Source organism: Brachycentrus maculatus, unplaced genomic scaffold, assembly GCF_059751285.1.
Source record: "Brachycentrus maculatus isolate JH-2025_06_01 unplaced genomic scaffold, ASM5975128v1 h1tg000190l, whole genome shotgun sequence".
In the NCBI taxonomy this organism is placed as follows: domain Eukaryota; kingdom Metazoa; phylum Arthropoda; class Insecta; order Trichoptera; family Brachycentridae; genus Brachycentrus; species Brachycentrus maculatus.
In genome coordinates this window covers 1,830,542-1,851,870 of record NW_028280941.1, presented here as the reverse complement: position 1 = coordinate 1,851,870, position 21,329 = coordinate 1,830,542, and the positions used below count along the sequence as shown (strand labels likewise).

The following is a 21,329-nucleotide window of genomic DNA, read 5'->3' as shown; positions in this document are numbered from 1 at the left end:
TGTATATATATATATATATATATATATATATATATATATATATATATATATATATATATATATATATATATATATATATATATATATATATATATATATATATATATAAATATATATATATATATATATATATATATATATATATATATATATATAAATATATTTATATATACATATATATTTATATATATATATATATATATATATATATATATATATATATATATATATATATATATATATATATATATATATATATATATTTATGTATATATATATATATATATATATATATATATATATATATATATATATATATATATATATATATATAATATATATATATATATATATATATATATATATATATATATATATATATATATATATATATATATATATATATATATATATATATATATATATATATATATATATATATATATATATATATATATATATATATATATATATATATATATATATATATATATATAAATATATATATATATATATATATATATATATATATATATATATATATATATATATATATATATATATATATATATATATATATATATATATATATATATATATTATATATATATATATATATATATATATATATATATATATATATATATATATATTCATATGCACGAACATATACAACTTTATTCCAAACCTTCAAGTAATGTGTGCAAGCCTCGAAAGTCCATAAGGTATACCTACCTATGTATATATTTTTTATAAATACACTGATATTAGAAATATACCAAATACTTACGTAAAAAATAATAAAATAAAAACAGTAGACAGTAGCATATCGAGGGAGTCTTAATTATTTCGTTCACCCGGGGACTGTATCCATCCTGCTTTCTCATGGAATACAAACTAACATTTTTAATGTGATTACTTAATCCAGCCGTTGACAGGTCGTAAGCCCTAAAAAGCCAAAACAACCATATTCGTCTTCATGTATGTTAAGATATAAATAAGAAAGTTGTGTATGCTTTTCAGTACCTTAGTTTAGTTTAGATTGTTAGTTTAAAGGTTTTTCCTAAAAAACAACTTTTCAAAGAAAGTAGCTAGTTTTTTTTATGTAATCCGTATAAAAATACAATTTTTGCATGATTTCAATAAAACCAAAATTTAATTAAAATTTTAAATTTTAATAATTTTTTGTACAGATTTATTTTAATATGCGTACCGAACACAATAATTAAACAATCTTTGAAGCATTAACTTATTTTAATATAAAATTCTGACTGAAAGAAGTACTTTAATACATACAAATTATTCAATATAAATTTACCAAATAAGTTTCTAAAGAAACACAATCTTTTGATTAACAATAACAAACCGTCACAGCACAAGTTTCGAAAATTTGGCCAAAGTTAAGAACAAAAGTAAACTGAAGATTAAAATTCAATTATCAGTCAACGGTTAGAACCTAACTGCGTAAAATTTATACTAAACTTGGTTTAGTAAGTAAGTTGTGAAAGAAAAACGATTAATTATACAGTAGGGTAAACAGGGGAATCGTGAGCAAGGACCAGTAATTGACACTGATATCATTTGAGGTTTAAAAATGTTGAAATTCTAAGTGGTTAAATATGAAAATAAAACATTTGTATAAAACCACTTATTTCGAGAATAACATGACAAAATACAAACTATCGAGGAAAACATTTGTATTTTTCTAAGTAACTAAAACCAAGATTTGTGAACAAAGAAATTAATACTCAAAACATTGGTAGTAATATGTCTACTATTATTTTTTTATGAACATAAATTGTAAACATTTATTTAAATCACAATTTTAAACACATTTAAAACAAATTTTTGTTCCCCAAGAGTCCCACTAAGCCACCTTGTGTGTCTTGTCGGTTGAGTTGTTTTTTAATATATTTTTTTTGTTTTTAACGATTATAACCTGATATACCCACAAAAAAGAGAAAAAAAATTAAGAATATAAACATTTTACAATTTTCATAAAATTAACTCTTGACCATTCACCCATTCCTTTATTGTGCCTTTGTTCCATCATTTCACCTCTAACATCCGTCGGCAACAAATTAAAAATGTTCGGAACGATATATTGCAGTGTTGGACTCCCATATTTATTGTTAATTCTTGGGACTATCAAACCTTCGTTGTGCGTAAATCGTGTATCATGGTTGTGTACTTAAAGATAATAATTTGAAGCTTAATAATTAGACTATATTTTTTTATTGACAACATGCTGTGAATCAAATAAAAACTCTCTTTACTCGACCAATACATGTTATGGAAATGTAAAGGCTTAGCTGAAAAGAATCATTTACACAAATGTCGCTCGCTCCTTTCAACACCGTCATATATCAAAGATCGTCAAATTTCCGTGGTTCATATTTTCGGAATGTCCAGAAAATGCACTATATCTCAGCAAAAGCGGCATATTTTTAACTAAGTATTCACCCGTTACAGGGCAGAAAGTGTTGATTTTGCATTTTGAAGGAAAGGTTTTGTTTAATATTTTTTTTCAAATACACTAAATATGTTTCAAATGGAGAAAAAACCTTCAGGTTACACCTAAAAAGACATGTTGCACAGTAAAAAGTTCAATAAGTGGCTTGATATCTATTTTTAATACATTTTATTACATTCTTAAACTTTAAAAACGATCTCCTGAATAATCAAGTTTTTTTTATTTTATATATGACGTTGTTGAAAGGAGTGAGCGACGTAACATCACATAAAATAACACAAATACGTTATTCTTAAAATAAATATAAATTCTTTAAGAAAATTAATATGGGAAAGTTTATAAGTATATCCTAATTAAGTAATTTCTCATGTGAGGGGGATGTGGTTTTTATATGTATTTATATGTATATATATACCACATCCTTATTAAGATTAGGAAAATATTATTTTGTTTGAGATACTTATATCTGAACCCGAAATATGTGGTTTTGCCAATGGTAGAGAGATCTGCAATCCTTTATAATATTTCGTTTATTCATACTTTTCTTATTTGATCCGTGAAAATATTTTATAAGAAATAAGTTGTAACTAAAATTAAATTGTAAACATCCGGCTGCATAGCATAGTGGCGATCACGTTCGACTACTATACTCGAGGTCCCTGGTACGATTTCCAGTGATGTTGAAATAAAGAAAAAACAAATCACAAAAATATAGAATCACTTCACAATATTTTGAGTATGTCCAAATACTTGTTCACAAAATCTGGATTATATCCAATTACAGGAATTATTTTCATATTATTTTTTGACATCTCATCAAAGATGAAGAAGAATATGGAAGTCTGGGCATTTATGGGGCTGACGACCGTCATAGGCTGGTTTCTGCTTAATAAGAAGCTTCTTTACATCTCACCAATAGATGTCTCTAGTGAAGTTCTAGTGATTCAAGAACAAGGTTTCTAAATTGGTTCATATATATATATAGAACTTCCAAGAATTTGAGTAGCGTGGTTGTCAATAATGGGTAGAATTGGTGAATGTTACACGTTTGTAAAGTGATCACATAAACCATTCTATGACGGTCGTCAGCCCCGTAAATGCCCAGACTTCCATATTCTTCTTCATCTTTGATGAGATGTCAAAAAATAATAGAATTACTTCCCTAAAAATATACTTTAATCAAACCCGCCCACTCCTTTCATCCTACGAGTATATATGGTAAGCTGGTTCAATAATAATGTTTAACCCTAGTGCATGTCTGACCTCGGCTCGTAACGCATGTTTGTGCTGCAACCTTTAGTGCATGTTGGTCTTCGGGTCGACTAAAAATCGCATGTGTTAAATATTTTTGTAGTTTTAAGTGTGTAAATAGTGCTATGGTAGTGAAGGGTAGTATGGTATGCATGCTGGGTAGTGATTGTCCTGACGAAGAGACGGGTACGTCTCGAAACCGGTAGACATAAAAATCTCGATGAGTGGTTTTATACTAATATTACTAACATTTTAGTAAAAAAAGTAAAAATATATATTTTTTCTCTAATATATTATTTTAACATTATCCTGGACTATTTCTCATCACCTGAAACGTAAGACTGATACAAAATTAACGATTAACTTAACACAATTGCGTCCGGATGAAGGTACAAAAGGAAATTGTCATAAAATGAATAAAAATAATGTGCACGTGTGTAAAGTGATCACTTATCCAGCATATGGCAGGTCATAAGCCTTGTAAATATAAAGATTTCCGTATTCTTCTTCACCATGTTAAGATCTCAAAAAACAACAAACAAAATAATAGTAAAATAACCCCGTCAAATTATCAAAGCTGCTTAAAAAATGAAAATTAGATTTTCCGGCCTTTCTCAGTATGTAAAATAATCCGGATTTTACATACTGAGAAAGCTACTTAGTTCGGATTTTACATACAAATTAAAGGATCTCTGCTAAATAAAAGCTTTCTAAGTTTAACAAAGATGGCTGTTGTGAACTGACATGTACTGTGTCAGGAGATATTCCACATTCTTCTTCTTCATCTATGTTGAGATGTCAAAATGTAAAGCTAATAAAATCCTTTTTTTCCATGTTCGTAAAAACTACCTCAAGGGCGTGCTGGTTTTGGCGAGAGTTTTATTTCGGAACCATTCGTTAGAACGGAATTTCTAGATACGCTCATAAGGCACCCACTAATATCCACAAAATTTTCAGAAGCCTCTCTTTAAAAAGTCCTATTAAATCCAGGCAGGTACTAAAACTACAAAAGTGAAAAAATAGCAACATTCTTTATGTGTTACCATTAACTTCAAGAATGCAATTAAGTTTAATTTGATGGTTTCTTAAACGCGCGCTTACTTCAAATACATAATAACCAGAGGAACATAAAATTTTAATCACCATAAACAAAGCGTTTCATATGTTGGTCAGGTTATTGGTATTTCAGAACTGAGGATAAGAGAATAAAAAAGTTACAAAGTAAAGAAAAATGAGTATTTTTCAGTGGAGAACCATTGCATCTGTTAGTCAGATTATTGACGTTTCAGAATTCAAGATAAAATACTAAAAAAAGTTACAAAGTCAAGATAAATGAGTATTTATAAGTGGCGAACCATTTTATATGTTGGTCAGATTATTAACCTTTTAAGAATACGGGATAAAATACTGAAGAAGTTACAAAGTACAGAAAAATGATTATTTATTAGTGAAAACCTTAGTTGGGCAGTTTATTGATGTTTCAGAACTGTTTCAGAAAATACAAAGTGTAGAAAAATGAGTATTTGTAAGTGAAAAACCATTTCATTAGTTGATAAGATTATTGATGTTTTAAAATACAGTATAAAATACTTAAAAAGTTATACAGTAAAGAAAAAATAGTATTTATTAGTGGAGAACTCTTCCATATTTTGATCAAATTAATGATATTTCAAAATACAGGATTAAAAACTAAAAAAGTTACAATGTAAATAAAAATCAGTATTTTTCAGTAGAAAACCATTGCATGTGGTAGTCATATTATTGAAGTTTCAGAATTCAAGATAAAATACTTTAAAAATTTACAAAGTCAAGATAAATGAGTATTTATAAGTGGCGAACCATTTTATATGTTGGGCAGATTATTTACGTTTCAGAATACAGGATAAAATACTGAAGAAGTTACAAAGTAAAGAAAAATGGTTATTTATTAGTGGAAACCTAAGTCGGTTAGTTTATTGATGTTTCAGAACTCAGGATAAAATACTAAAAAAGTTACAAAGTGAAGAAAAATGAGTATTTATTAGTGAAAAACCATTTCATATGTTGATCAGATTATTGATGCTTTAAAATATAGGATAAAATACTTTAAAAGTTACACAGTAAAGAAAAAATAGTATTTATTAGTGGAGAACTGTTCGATATTTGGATCAGATTATTGATATTTCAAAATACAGGATAAAATAATTTTAAAACTTACAAAGTTAAAAAAAGAATATTTTTCAGTGAAGAATTATTTCATTTTTTGGGAGGATTATTGATTTTACACAATACAGAATAAAATACTTTAAAAGGTACAAAGCAAAGAAAAATAAGAGTATTTTAAAGTGAAGAATCATTTTATATGTTTGTCAGATAAAATATGAAACTATTCTCTACTTATGCTCATTTTTCTTTACTTTGTTACTGTTTTAGTATTTTGAAACATTAATAGTCTGACCAACATATGAAATGATTCTCCACTAGTAAATACTCGTTTTTCTTTAATTTGTAACATTTTTAGTCTTTTATCCAGTCTTCTGAAACCTTATGACAAACATATGAATTGGTTCTTCACTGATAAATACTTATTTTTTTGCTTTGTAACTTTTTTTATTCTTTCATACTCTGAATTCATTTTGCAATTGGCATTTTTGCCTGTTAATTTCTTATAGATTTCTAAAGTTAAAGCAGCTAAAAAAAGTTGATTGAAAAAGTTCTGCGGAATTCGAATCGATGCAGAGTTAATCGGAAAAGGTAGATTTTCTGTTTAAAAAATAGTACGGTACTAGAAATGTATGTATAGGATGTTTTTTTTTAATGGTATACAAATTTCATGCAATAAATTTATGGTGGCACCCGCCGTGTGGCATGTGTCGCGGACTCTTCAAGTCAGAGTTTCTCGGTTCGAAACCACTCTACGACTATTTGATACCTATTTCTAATAATGAGGCTCACAGAAATAGTACGAAATTAAAATATTTGTGTGAATAATAAAAGCACAAATATTTCAGTTTTTTTTTTAAGTGTTGCGCCATCTTGTTGAAACCACAGCTCTTCCACCTCAATGCCATTCAACTGAGGTACGAAGAAGTCAGTAATCATGGTTCTCTACTGCTGTCCAATGACTTAATATTCTGACCGGAATCGTCTTGCACCACATCCATAAAGCACACCAAACAGTGAATTTTAATAGATTTAATGGCGTCAAAAATATATTTTAGCTAAATATACACATTTTTTTTTGCTTTGGTTACGTGGCTATATCAATAAGCAGAAATGTCAAAGAAATAAAAAAGTCACTGTTTGGTGTGCTTTATGGGCAGGTGGAATCATTGGCTCATACTTTTTAAAGACGATGCCAGCCAGAATGTTACGGTCAATGGAGAGCGCTACAGAACCATGATTACTGACTTCTTCCTACCTCAGTTGAATGGCATTGATGTGACAGAGCTCTGGTTTCAACAAGATGGCGCAACATGCCACACGGCGGATGCCACCATCAACTTATTGCAAGAAATTATAATTTGTGTACCTAATAAAAAAACACTCTATAGTTGTTCCATGTAGCTATTTCTAAGATATTTCTACTCCAGTGTGTGGTTAGGTACCTACATACCTATTCATTTTACTAGATTTCTGACGTCATAGTCTCAAACGAGGACAATCTGATAAGTAAGATGGACTCATTATGGACTCGTATGGATTTCGTATAAAAACTAATCTGGGACCGTCTGGATCTGTTGGAACAAGAGAATTGTTTTCGGGACTCTAAATCCCATCTCTATTGAAGCCCCAAATCGAATAGCTGTTCCAAGCATTATTGAAACGAAACTCGGGTCTATTATTAGTAGGATATTGAAGCGTAAACATTAAAACAGACGTTTATAGAGTCAATTCAACTAGCTAACCATCACACCGCTTCTGCAAGGGTAGGCAGATATAATACAACGGCACACCGATATGTCTTTACAAACAGTTATCGCCTAGTCCACATTCATGCATCTCCTCATATGTACCCGCTGATTATTTCAACTCCTGGTCTAACGACGCCCAAGAATTTGAAATACTTAATTATGCCAAGTTTATCTCGGTCTTTTTCTGCTCCTATTTTCAACTAATTTTTCTGTTCTTTATTCACTTAACGTTTCACATGCCCAAACCATCTTTACACACTTTTCTTAATTTTATCGATAATGCTTACTTCAGCCTTTCATTCTTACGACATATATACATTTATGGTGTATGAGTGCGTGTGTGTGTATGTACCACTGTTAATTAATTTAAATAAGAGTATTCAAAACATTTTGGATATGTCTAAATTCTTAATCCTTGTTTACAAAACTGGGGATTAAAATAATTGGTCACATTATAAGCTTCGTAAAAATCGTACAAGATCATGTACAAGTCTTGCAGTATGTAAAAAAAATGGGTATATGAATAATTAATAAGTTCCAAAAATTCAGACTTCTATTTTATTCTTCATCTTTGTTGAGATGTTGACTGTCATGAGATTAATCATACATTTAGAAAATCCGAAAATTTAAGAAGAGTAGTTGTCAATTATGGGTGGAACGTTACACGTGTGTTAAGTGATCACTTACAAGCCTATGACAAGTCGTAAGACGTATAAATACCCAGAGATATTCATCTTTATCTATGGTGAGATGTTTAAAAAAATATTAAATTGTCTATGAGTACGCCTAGATAAATTTAACATGAATTTACAAACTCACTTGGTAGGATGGTCCTTCGAGCCGGATTTCGTATACCGAACTATTTTTGGAACTATATAAGGTGTGTGCTCAAAGACACGAGATGTATTCAATCGAAATAACACCTCGGATTTTTGTTTATCTACCTCTAGCGATAATATTTGCTTAGCGTCTTACCGGAATTTACCTCCTCCAACCTTGATCACGTTTTTATCTTATTTATCTAGTAAATAATCTGAAACTGTGTTCGCTCTTTTAATAAAACCATCAAGCGCGCTTCTCAACTTCACATACTTACAACATTTTGAGTGTGTCCAAATACTTGTTCACAAAATCTGGATTATCTCCAATTACAGGAGTTATTTTCATATTATTTTTTGACATCTCATCAAAGATGAAGAAGAATATGGAAGTCTGGGCATTTACGGGGATTATAATCACACATCATGTGTGTGATTATAATCCAGGATTCGGATCTCACATACTAATATAAGAGTTTCTGCTTAATAAAAAAGCTTCTTTACATCTCACCAATAGATGTCTCTAGTGAAGTTCTAGTGATTCAAGAACAAAGTTTCTAAATTGGTTCATATATATAGAACTTCCAAGAATTTGAGTAGTGTGGTTGTCAATAATGGGTAGAATTGGTGAATGTTACACGTGTGTAAAGTGATCACTTAAACCAGCCTATGACGGTCGTAAGCCCCGTAAATGCCCAGACTTCCATATTCTTCTTCATCTTTGATGAGATGTCAAAAAATAATATTCACATACTTATATGATAAATTACCATAAGTTACTGTCACAACTTGGAGATTTACAAAACGGATAGTAAAACTAATCTAACTTTATCTGACAGAATAAAATTTTAAAATAAAAACGATTAATATCCATTTAAAACAAAATGATACGAACCTATTTATCGCTCATTCCTTTCAAGAACGTCATAAATAAAAAATCGTCAATTTTCAGTTGTGCATGTTTTCGGAATGCCCAGAAAATGTACTTTATCCCAGCAAAAGCGGCATATTTTAAACTTAATATCATATTTACCCGCTACAGGGCAGAAAGTGTTGTTTTTGCATTAAAAAAAGTATTGTTTTATTATTTTTTTTAAATAAATAAATAAATATTTTTATAAATATTTTTCAAATAGAGAAAAAAACCTTCACGTTTTACCTAAAAAGATCTTTTGCACAGTTAAAAGTTCAATAAGTGGCTTGATATTTATTTGTAATACTTTTTATTATATTCTTAAACTTTAAAAACGATCTCCTGAAAAGTCAAGTCTTCTGATATATGACGTTGTTGAAAGGATTGAGCGATATATATGACACAATGTCAAGCGTTTCGTCTCACTAAGACAGTATCAAACACCCATTTTCTTATAATGCCTAAATACGTTTGATAATGTCTTAATAAGACGAAACGCGATATATATTATCATATATATATTTACAATGATTAAAGAAAACACTTGTTTTTTACCACTTGAGTTTTATTATAGACTACATGTTTCAGAAGTTAAACTTCCATCATTCAGGTCTGTATAATAACAATGAATGATGGAAGTTTAACTTCTGAAATATGTAGTCTATAATAAAACTCAAGTGGTAAAAAACAAGTGTTTTCTTTAATCATTGTAACATGTCTTACCACAAAGTTAATGCCGAAACAATAAATAAAATATATATAAATATATGTTAATAAAAATAGAATTTAATCTAATAAACGTGTTTAATTTTGGATATATTACCCAACAACGCTTTAAAAATATTGTGGATATATACGCGTTGCTCCCGCGATATTTTAATTGTATGTAGAGTTAGAACGCTGAAAAGAATAAGCTGGGTAGAAAGACTTTAGAAAAATGAAGAGGTTCTGAGTAGAATGAAAGACAAAATAGAAAAGAGGAAACATAATATGACATATCAGGCTTCAGAGAGATCTTTAAAACCCGTTTTTGGTCGGAGAGCGATGCGATGTTTGCCAACAAGTTACTAGTTCTCGAATTAAAGTAGAACTTTATTTCTATATATTAATACTTTGTGAAGTATGAACATATTATAATATTATAAAACCCTTACCGCACCTTAATCGTGCATAGAGCACTGCTTCATATAAACGCAGTGTTATCTCGATCGTTTAAACATGAAAGAAAGGTGATCAGCCCTCCACTTCAGGTACCAGTCCAGAGTAATATTGAATAAATATTAGAGTGAAAAAATCACTTATATTTATTAAACCCCCCTGGAAATCGAACCCGGGACCTCCAGACTACGCACTACGGAGGCGGACTAAATATATATTATATATTATTAAATATATAAAAAATTTAAAAATGGAAATGATTGATAACTCACGAATTCTCTTGATGTCTCTGGTGAAGTTCTAATGATTCAAGAACAACGTTTCGAAATTGGTTCATATATAATATGTAGAACTTCCAAGAATTCGATTAGTGTGGTTGTCAATAATGGGTAGAATTGGTGAACGTTACACGTGTGTAAAGTGATCATTTAAACCAGTATATGACGGTCGTCAGCCCTGTAAATGTCCAGACTTCCATATTCTTCATCATCTTTGATGAGGTGTCAAAAAATAATATGATAATAATATTTAATTAAGTTTGTTTGCAGCGAATTAATGAGTCTGCCAAGACGTTACGCTTTGCCAGACATCACAAGCATGTCCCAAGGAAAACTACATTAACACTTTCAATCGCGGCGATCATATATTAATGACCACCGTTTCGAGATTATTATTATTTATGTATCAAGTAATATGAAGCAGATATTTATTACTGACACATTTCAAAATTAAACACATGAAATAATGTTTTATTTTTACCTTGATTCCACACATATAAAAAACATGCAAAATTATCCGATATAAAGTTATACATATCGTAGTTGTACAGGAGAAAGTGACTAACTACCAAAACGTTAAATGTTCAGGAGGGCCACTTAAGTCACTTTTGCTTGGCAAGAAAATAAACATCAATGCAGTTAGTCATTTTTAACAAGTCAATATATTATACTTCCAAGTTTAAAATCCTTTGGGATTTTTTTCAAGGCAATATTAAGCTAGTAAGATATCAAATAGTCAATGATCACGTTTTTGTGCAAAATACACTTTCTCCTGTATGACTACGATATATATATATATATATATATATATATATATATATATATATATATATATATATATATATATATATATATATATATATATATATATATATATATATATATTTATAAATGTATATATATTTATATATACATATATAATATGTGTGTGTGCGTATGGAGCTGAGTAGGTTATATGACATAATATTATTATGTATGTAGGTTACATCGGTGCATATAATTGAATTGCAGCAAGTGAACGTGCCATACTTGAGATGTCGAACAGGAGCGTTGGAGTAGTTTATCGGAAGATCATTAGTTTGACGCTTATCAGTTGCATTTTATGCGCTCCCAGTGCTTCAAACAATGGAAATATTTTTAAATTTTACCGCATTTCTTGAAACGTTAATTGACACTTAAATATTTACAATTTTCCAACTTGCAAATAGTCACGTTTTATGTTTTGAGAATGTGCTACAATCGATAAGAGAATGCGCTCCATACTATAATAAACATTGTTTTGTCGTACCAATAGTAGGACAAAATAATAAAAATTAATTCTATTTGTAGCCTGGGTGTAACAGACATAAATACTAAGGTATTGGAAAGGCTATTGAGATTGTATGGGCACATGGGACGTAGAGAACCTGATCGTATTTTAAACCAGGCAATCGCCATGGATCTTTCTCGAAAGACATCTAGAGGAAGACCAAATTCATGGATGCTGCAGAAAGATAATATGATTAGAAGACATGGCCTAGATGATGTTGTGCATGATAGAAGGACCTTCAACATGAAGATGAGGAGCGCTAACCCCAATAGTCTTAAAAGTCAATAAGTTGGGATGCAACTAGGACGAAAAGATGTATAATGTCTGTACGTGTCTCGTTAAATAAATAAAAGAGAAAGCACACATCGCTAATATGTTATAATAAAGTAACAATTATAAAGTTTTTTTTCTAAATATATTTTATTTGACCAGTGATCGGATTTTGTCGTTACTGACATCATCAGACTGATGGGAGACTAGAAAAAATTCTGTGTTATAAACACAACAAAGCAGAGGTTAAAAAACATGATTTTATATCATTTTATTATAGAATGGATTTTTGTGAGTATTTAAATAAGTTCGCCGGATTAGCTTGTTATTTAATAAAATTGAAATAATTTCCTTGATTCTAATAAAACTTTTAATATTAATTTGTAATTTTATTATAAATATTGTTTGAATGTTGATTTTACAACTGTTTCAACACTATTTATAGCTTCATCGAAGACATTGGATCGAAATATTATTTTCACTAAAGATCAAAAGGCTATCATTTCATTTGAATGTGAAATTATGATGAATAAATATGGCGTTACTAATTGCAAATCAAATCGTTATCAAAACATATTTTTATGACCATAAATTACATCAATACAAATTAACATAAATTATTCAATTTAAATATGTATTTATACACGCATATATATTTATATATATATATATATATATATATATATATATATATATATATATATATATATATATATATATATATATATATATATATATATATATATATATATATATATATATATATATATACATATATATATATATATATGTATATATATATATATATATATATATATATATATATATATATAAATATAAAAATATATAAATATATACATTTATATATATGTATATATATATATATATATATATATATATATATATATATATATATATATATATATATATATATATACATATATATAAATATATATGTATATATATATATATATATATATATATATATATATATATATATATATATATATATATATATATATATATATATATATATATATATATATATATATATATATATATATATATATATATATATATATATATATATATATATATATATATATATATATATATATATATATATATATATATATATATATATATATATACATATATATATATATATATATATATATATATTTATATATATATATTTATATATATATATATATATATATATATATATATATATATATATATATGTATATATATATATATTTATATATATATATACAAATATAAAAATATATAAATATATACATTTATATATATGTATATAAATATATATATACATATATATATATTTATAAATACATGAAGCGCAGGGCTGATCATCTTTCTTTCGTGTATTTAACGATAACACTGTGTGTGTATACGATTCAGTGCCCTATACACCATTGAGTGTGGATAAGACTAAGAAAAAGAAACATCACATTATATAAAAATTTCTTATTTGATTTAAACCAATTTATAAAATTTATAAAAAGCATGGCTTCTATTTTAGAGACTTGTTTGCAAGTATAATCATAGAGATAGAGAAAGTTTAAATTTAAAAAAAGTATCACAAACACCCAGACCAATTAAAAATAAATATTTCTTCAATTAATTTCGTAGTTTTCGGAATCGAAGGTTTGTATTCGACTTTATACAGTACAAATTTATTTATCAAAATATCTCGAGCTTAGAAATGAATTTTTGTATTAAAAAGGGATTATATTAAAAATAAGATAAAAAACGTAAAATAATCAAAATGTCTATCTTTTAGCGTATTGCATATGTTATATTGAATCTGAGAAATATATGCTGATGTTTTGATTGTTTTAAATAGTAAACATTGTCTCCGACTTTTATGAAATTCATTATATGATTCTATACACGCTTAAAAGGTTTATTTCACAATTTAATTTTAAAACGAGCTAAGGCAAATTGAATTAAAATCATTAAAAAAATACAATATTGCTCTTTACTTTTTTTCGGCATTATATAAAAACTGTTTATGATAAATATTTTTTGGAACTCTTTTTACGGGTGTCAATAATCAATAACCCACGTTTTCAAAAATGGACGTTTTCTGTGGGATAAGAAAACATATATATATAGGTAACAATAAACAAATGTTATTACCTTAAAATATTCAAACTCAGGATCCAAAGAAATGAGGTTCCAAGAACCCTTTCCAGTAACAAACACTGCACAATATATTTTTTTACTCGTATAATTTAAACAATAACACCCACCTGTTAACAAAAATCACGAATAACTTTGCGATTTCTCTCATCCCTTCGAAAACGTCCGACGCGAGACGCAACCGTACCGCCCGGCGAGCGAAGGAAAACTGGGTAAAACTGAGTAATGTATGGGAAATGAAGCGATTGTCTCTACGCCGACCTCCGCGATAATTCTTCACTCCTGGTATTTCTACGAAATTCAAAGACTTTTTGTAGCTTACATGGAAAATAAATTAGAAACGCCTTCTGTAATAAAAATTGAGAAAATATTTTAATGTACAATTGAAAAATATCTCTCGCTTTATACTATTTTTTTTGTTGGTGATTATTTTTTAAATGAAGCACTGTTTCCATCGCTGTTTTCAAAAAACCACTTTAATTTAATATTTTATTTTACTTTGAAAAGTATAAACAAATCCAACATTTTAATACATTTTCTAGAACAAATTATTAATACTGCCATTTACATATCGCTCACTCCTTTCAACAACGTCATAAATATAAAAAAAAACTTGATTTTTCAGGAGATCGTTATTAATCTTTAAAAATATAATACAATGTTTTAAAAATAAATATCAAGCCGCTTGTTGAACTTTTTATTGTGCAACAGATCTTTTAAGTTAAAACCTGAATGTTTTTTCTCCATTTGAAAAATATTTAGTATATTTAAAAAAATAATTAAACAATACCCTCTTCAAAATGTAAAAACAACACTATCTGCCCTGTAGCGGGTAAATATTCAGTTAAAAATATGCCGCTTTTGCTGGGATACTTATAGTACATTTTCTGGGCATTCCGAAAATGTGCACAGCTGAAAATTTAAGATTTTTGATATATGACGTTCTTGATAGTGAGCAATATTAAAAAAATAATGTACAATTGAAAAAAAACCTTTTCTTGAATATATATTTTATTTAAGGAACTGCGAGCCTGATTCGCTGTTTTTTTAGTAGCGATTATTTTTTTAATGAAACGCTGTGTATATCGTTATTTTCATAAAGCCACTCTAATTTAATATTTTTTATAAGTAAGTTCATATGAAATAAAACATTTCGATAAATTTTCTGGTACAGATTATTAATATTGCCATTACATTTTTTTTTAATGTCATCTTATCAAAACATATATTTCTTACTTTCTGCAATCCTGATACTTAGTTATTTGACGGAGATTATATTTTTATAATTTTTTTATTGTTGTTTTCATAAAACCAATTTAATTATTCAAATTATTATAAGAGTGTAAAATCATTCAAATTAATTTTTGCCTCCCCACACTCGGAATCAAACCTGGGACCTCCAGCACGGTCAGCTAAACATGCTTACCATTACACCACAGAGACGTACATCCATTTTCTTCTTCATCTATGTTAAGAGGTCACAAATGAAAAAAATGTAAAATCAATAAATAATATACTTAGTAACTATGTATTTGAAACATTTTGAGTGCGTTTCTGGCGTTTCTCATGTATGTGATTATAATCTAGGCTTCAGATCAAACATACTAATATAAGAGTTACTGCTCATTAAAAAGCTTCTTTTCATTTCACCAATAGATGTCTCTATTGAAGTTCTAGTGATTCAAGAACAATGTCAAAAAAAATTCAGTAGTGTGGTTGTCAATAATGAGTAGAATTGGTGAATGTTACACGTGTGTAAAGTGATCACTTAAACCAGCCTTTGACGGTCGTCAACCCTGTAAATGCAAGACTTCCATATTCTTCTTCATCTTTGATGAGATATAAAAAAATTATATGTATTTGAAACATACTCTATTGCTATTACTACATACGTACATACTTACATATATACATTTTACGACACTTGTAGGTATTACAGTATATCATTTTGTAGCGTTTATTGTTCGTTACATAGTCGTACAATATCGGCTGTTAAAAACAAATAATAAAAGATTTTAAATTGAAAATAATGGACCTCTGGCAGGGAGAAATAAGTACTCATACATTTTAATATCTCGAGCCAAATAATGGATGGAGGGTCATAAAACCAGTAAGCGAATCATTCGCTTGAAAATTGATTCGGAATGAAAAAATTGAAACAGTAACTTCAATATAATATATCGTTCCGATTTTGAGATAAAACGATTTTATATTGTATTTTGTTATATCTAGGGCAGAGATAACTCGCGGAAGTTGACGCATTAACTACGTAGAGTATTTGTGTCGCCTATTTTCAAAATCCACCAGATCCAATCTTTTAAGATTTTCAAATATATACTAACTAACTAACTAACTAACTAACCATCACGCCGCTTCCCCGCAGGGGTAGGCAGAGAGAATAGAGCGCCACACCACTCTGTCCTTGCAAACATTCTTCGCCTCTTCTACGTTCATGCATCTCCTCATACATACCCGCCGATTGTTACGACTCCTAACCTGGCCACTTTCATGTATTTGGGCATACCTGATCGTGCCATGTTTTTCTCGGTCTTCTTTTGCTTCTTTTCCCACTAACATTCGCCTCATAAATTTGTTTTACCGTTCTTTCCTCACTCATTCGTTCTACATGTCCAAACCATCTCAACACACCTTTCTTAATTTTATCGATAATGCTTATCTCAGCTTTGCATTCCTTCCTTATTTCACTATTCGCACATCTATCATACATCGTTTTATCGCACATTCTTCTGAGAGATCGCATTTCGTTTTATTCGCATTTCATTTTATTTTATTTTTTATTCAATTCGTCATCTCACAAACTTTATACCAAATCACTGAATGACATCTATCTTATTAATTTAATCGAGATGAAATTTCAAGATGTCTGACGATGTGCAATATTATTGATGCATTCACATTTGGTTTCGTAAATTTCCCTTGTGATTACTCGAATGTAAAATGTTAAAATCAAAAGAACACCATAAGGCAGTGGTTCTTAACCGGTGGTCCGTGTGCTTGTTGCAAGAAATTATGAAAACTAAAATTCAATGTTGGCTCATTTGCTGTGCGATTTGAGTTGCAAATATAATGACTAGATGGCAGCACCCTTGCAAAGTGAAGTTGTGCGCGCTCATCTCACAATAGTCTTAGTGTGATGATATTTTTGATTCTATATCATCATACTAAGATTTTTTTAAAACCATGGGATTTTTGTGTAGGAATTTGTACAGACGGTGCTCCATCAATGGTAGGTTCATTGAAAGGATTTGTGGCCCTTGATTTGTGAACCTTGGGCTAGCAATTTGGATGAAGAAATGAGAGTAGCTTTATCAAATATTAGAAGTTATATCGCTGACATTTAAAAAGCCAACAAGCTCATGGAAGGGACAAATCATGGGAGTTTTCATGTTTTTAATGTTTGATTTTTTATTTTTGCTATTTTTAACTTGTCTGTGATAATAGGAACAGTTTAATTTTTGATGAAAGTTATCTTTGTATGTTTTTTGGATCTTTAATTTTGGTGGACCGCGAATTTTCTTTATGATCAAAAGTGCTCCCTGACTTCAAAAAGGCTCGGAACCACTGCCTTAAGGGGTCAAATTCAATATTTAAATACGACAAAATAAAAATAAAATATTGCCAATTTAACTAGTTATTAAATCCATAAATTCTGAATAATCCAAATTCCAAATTGTATCTCTTTTTTTTTTACTTCTTTTTTATGCTGAACACTCGGTACACTTCATTCCGTATTAATCGCATCAAGAAGGCAATTAAACAGAGTATAATTTACACCATTGCCAATAAATGTCAGTAACATGGAGTAGACGTTCATTAATAGTAAATAACCTTCACTCCGATACAAAACAACACTTGTATAGTCTGTTCATTTTTATTGTGTTTAAATTAAAACATAAAAAAAATATGATGCAATAATACTTAACAATTGAGTGACGAGTTTTGTCCCCAATAGAGTGTACTACTGAGATATATCTATATAAATGTAAATGTTGATAAGTTCAAAATCTTGAATCGCCTAAATTTATCCTGTGACGGGTATTTTTTCCGGAAAAAAACATGTTTTTTTACCTAAATGGCAGCACCATCTGTTTGACGTAACAGCAACACGTTGTTAGTGTTAGACAAAATATTGTTTTCGTATTTTATATACGAAAACAATATTTTCTCAAAAACACCAACAATATTGTGTAATAAAACATTAAAAACTTCTGCTTCCTCCTTCATTTCCCTGTGACATATTATGTTTTTACCTGTAAAAGGTAAAAATATGTCATTTTTTACCACAATGACAGCCCCATCTGTTGAACGTAGCAGCATCATACACAATACTTTAAATTGATTATAGTAAATAAAGAGCCACTGATTTTGACAAACCTATATACATCTAACATACATGAAGAAGAATTTTTAAGTCTGGGTATTTACAGGGCTTATGACCTTTCATAGGCTGGTTAAGTGATCATTTGATACACTTGTAACATTCACCATTCTACCCATGATTGACAACCACACTACTTAAATTTATGAAAGTCAAACATGAGCCCTGTAAATCTGACTTCCATATTCTTCTTCATCTATATTGAGATGTCTACTACTACTACTACTACTACCATCATGTCGTTTCGCCGAAAGGGTAGGCAAGGAGCATAGAACGCTACACTCGTCTTTTCTGACATATACTCCTCGCTTCCTTCACATCCATACATCTAGTCATACATGCCCTCCGATCACGCAGACTATTTGTCAAAAATGTAAAATAATACCTAAGTGACGAAACCAAGATTTGTGAACAAGTATTTGGATGCACTCAAAATGTTGTACATATTTCGCTCACTCCTTTTAAGAACGCCATAAATCAAAAATCGTCAATTATCAGTTATGCATGTTTTCGGAATGCCCAGAAAATGTACTATATCCCAGCAAAAGAGGCATATTTTAACTTAATATTTACCCGCTACAGGGCAGAAAATTTCTTTTTTGCATTTTGAATAAAAAGAATGGTTTAATTTATTTTTTAAATAAACTAAATATTTTTCAAATGGAGAAAAAACCTTTAGGTTTAACCTAAAAAGATCTGTTGCACTGTACAAAGTTCAATAAATGGCTTGATATTTATTTTTAATACATTACGTTAAATTTTTAAACTTTAAAAACGTTTTCCTGAAAAATCAAGTTTTTATTTATGACGTTCTTGAAAGGAGTGAGCGATTTGTGTCCAACAATTGGGACATACCCATACTAAATATAGTTTTTTTTTATATATATATATTTTTATATTTGTCGGACGCACTACACAAACATACGTATTGTATAATACGAGAATGTGCTAGTAATTCGTTTTCGAATAAATATTAAACTAAGCGTTTTTTCGATTTCCTTACAAAAGAACTATAAACTTGACGTTGTTCACCTTTCTAGGGAATATCTTTGCGTGATAACCATTTAGTGAGTTACCGAGTATAATTTACGAAACAATCTATTTTTAATGATTCTATTTATTTATTTCTAAATTCGCATTAAGTAACTTGTTTCTAGACATATCTATGGTAGCTCGCAACTTATAAATGAATCTTCTTTTTTTATTTTTTTATTTTTTGATGGCTTTTCATCCTTCTAGAGTATCTAATGTCAAGTAATTTTTTATTTAGACTCTTTACATAATCGCTCACCCCTTTCAAGAACGTCATAATTTAAAAAACTTGAATTTTCAAGAGAACGTTTTTAATGTTTAAAAATATAATACAATGTATTAAAAATAAATATCAAGCCACTTACTGAACCTTTTACTGTACAACAGATATTTTGAGGTAAAACCTGAAAGTTTTTTCTCAATTTGAAAAATATTTAGTTTTAAAAAAAAATATATTATTATTAAAAATGAAATAACAACACTTTCTGCCCTGTAGCGGGTAAATATAAAGTTTAAATATGCCTCTTTTGCTGGGATATAGTACATTTTCTGGACATTTCGAAAACATGCACAACTGAAAATTGACGATTTTTGATTTATGACGTTTTTGAAAGGAGTGAGTGATATGAACTCTTTCATTTGTATGTGAGGGCCGAATTCTAGTTTATAACACTTACTTGAGAAACGCTAAAATCATTTTAATTTTTTTATTTGAGCTTTTAATTTGACCAATTTTTTTTTTCAACATTTTGAATGCATCCAAATACTAGTTCACAAATTTGGATTATCTCCAATTAGGAGATATTATTAATTATATTATTAATTTCCTGATAAAACTGATCGACTTCCGGTTTTAAAATACCGACGTCGTTTTTAACCGGTCCTGATGTAATGTTGAAGTAAATACGTCAAATTTTCACTGTGCTAATATGCAAAGGCAAATAGCCGCAAGTTAAAAACAGTCGTTTTGAGATAAACGATATTATAGTTAACTTAAAATTATGAAATTTTCCAAAACATGTATCAAATTAATACAATTTTGCGGCTATTTAGATAATGAATATCTCGGTAAACCAAAGAGATAAAGCAAAATCTGTGATTGTATATGATAGAGGCCAGTTGTAAGAATGTTTGAGCGTGTTAAGCCAAACAGCCGCAACTTGAGTTACGGCTAGTTGCCTATGATAGAGGCCAGTTATAAGAATGTTTGAGCGTGTTAAGCCAAACAGCCGCAACTTGAACTTGCCTTTACACATGAGTGTTACTTCAACCCTGGGCCGCCAACGTGCGTATTCAATATTTTAATATAATATTCTGACAGCAAGTAGACGTCCCCTTTCTAAGGAATCTATCAGGACGTGGATCC

At 28.8% G+C, this 21,329-nt stretch overlaps 1 protein-coding gene across 1 annotated transcript in view; it reads right to left on the bottom strand.

The window, feature by feature from the left end:
- LOC148307782 (calcitonin gene-related peptide type 1 receptor-like) overlaps positions 1-14,706 on the bottom strand; it is a 151,733-nt gene extending 137,027 nt beyond the window's left edge. The window contains exon 1 of the mRNA XM_088262881.1: positions 14,530-14,706. The gene's annotated coding sequence lies outside the window, so the exon portion shown is untranslated. The remainder of the gene's footprint in view (positions 1-14,529) is intronic.
- Between the last annotated feature and the right edge of the window lie 6,623 nt (positions 14,707-21,329).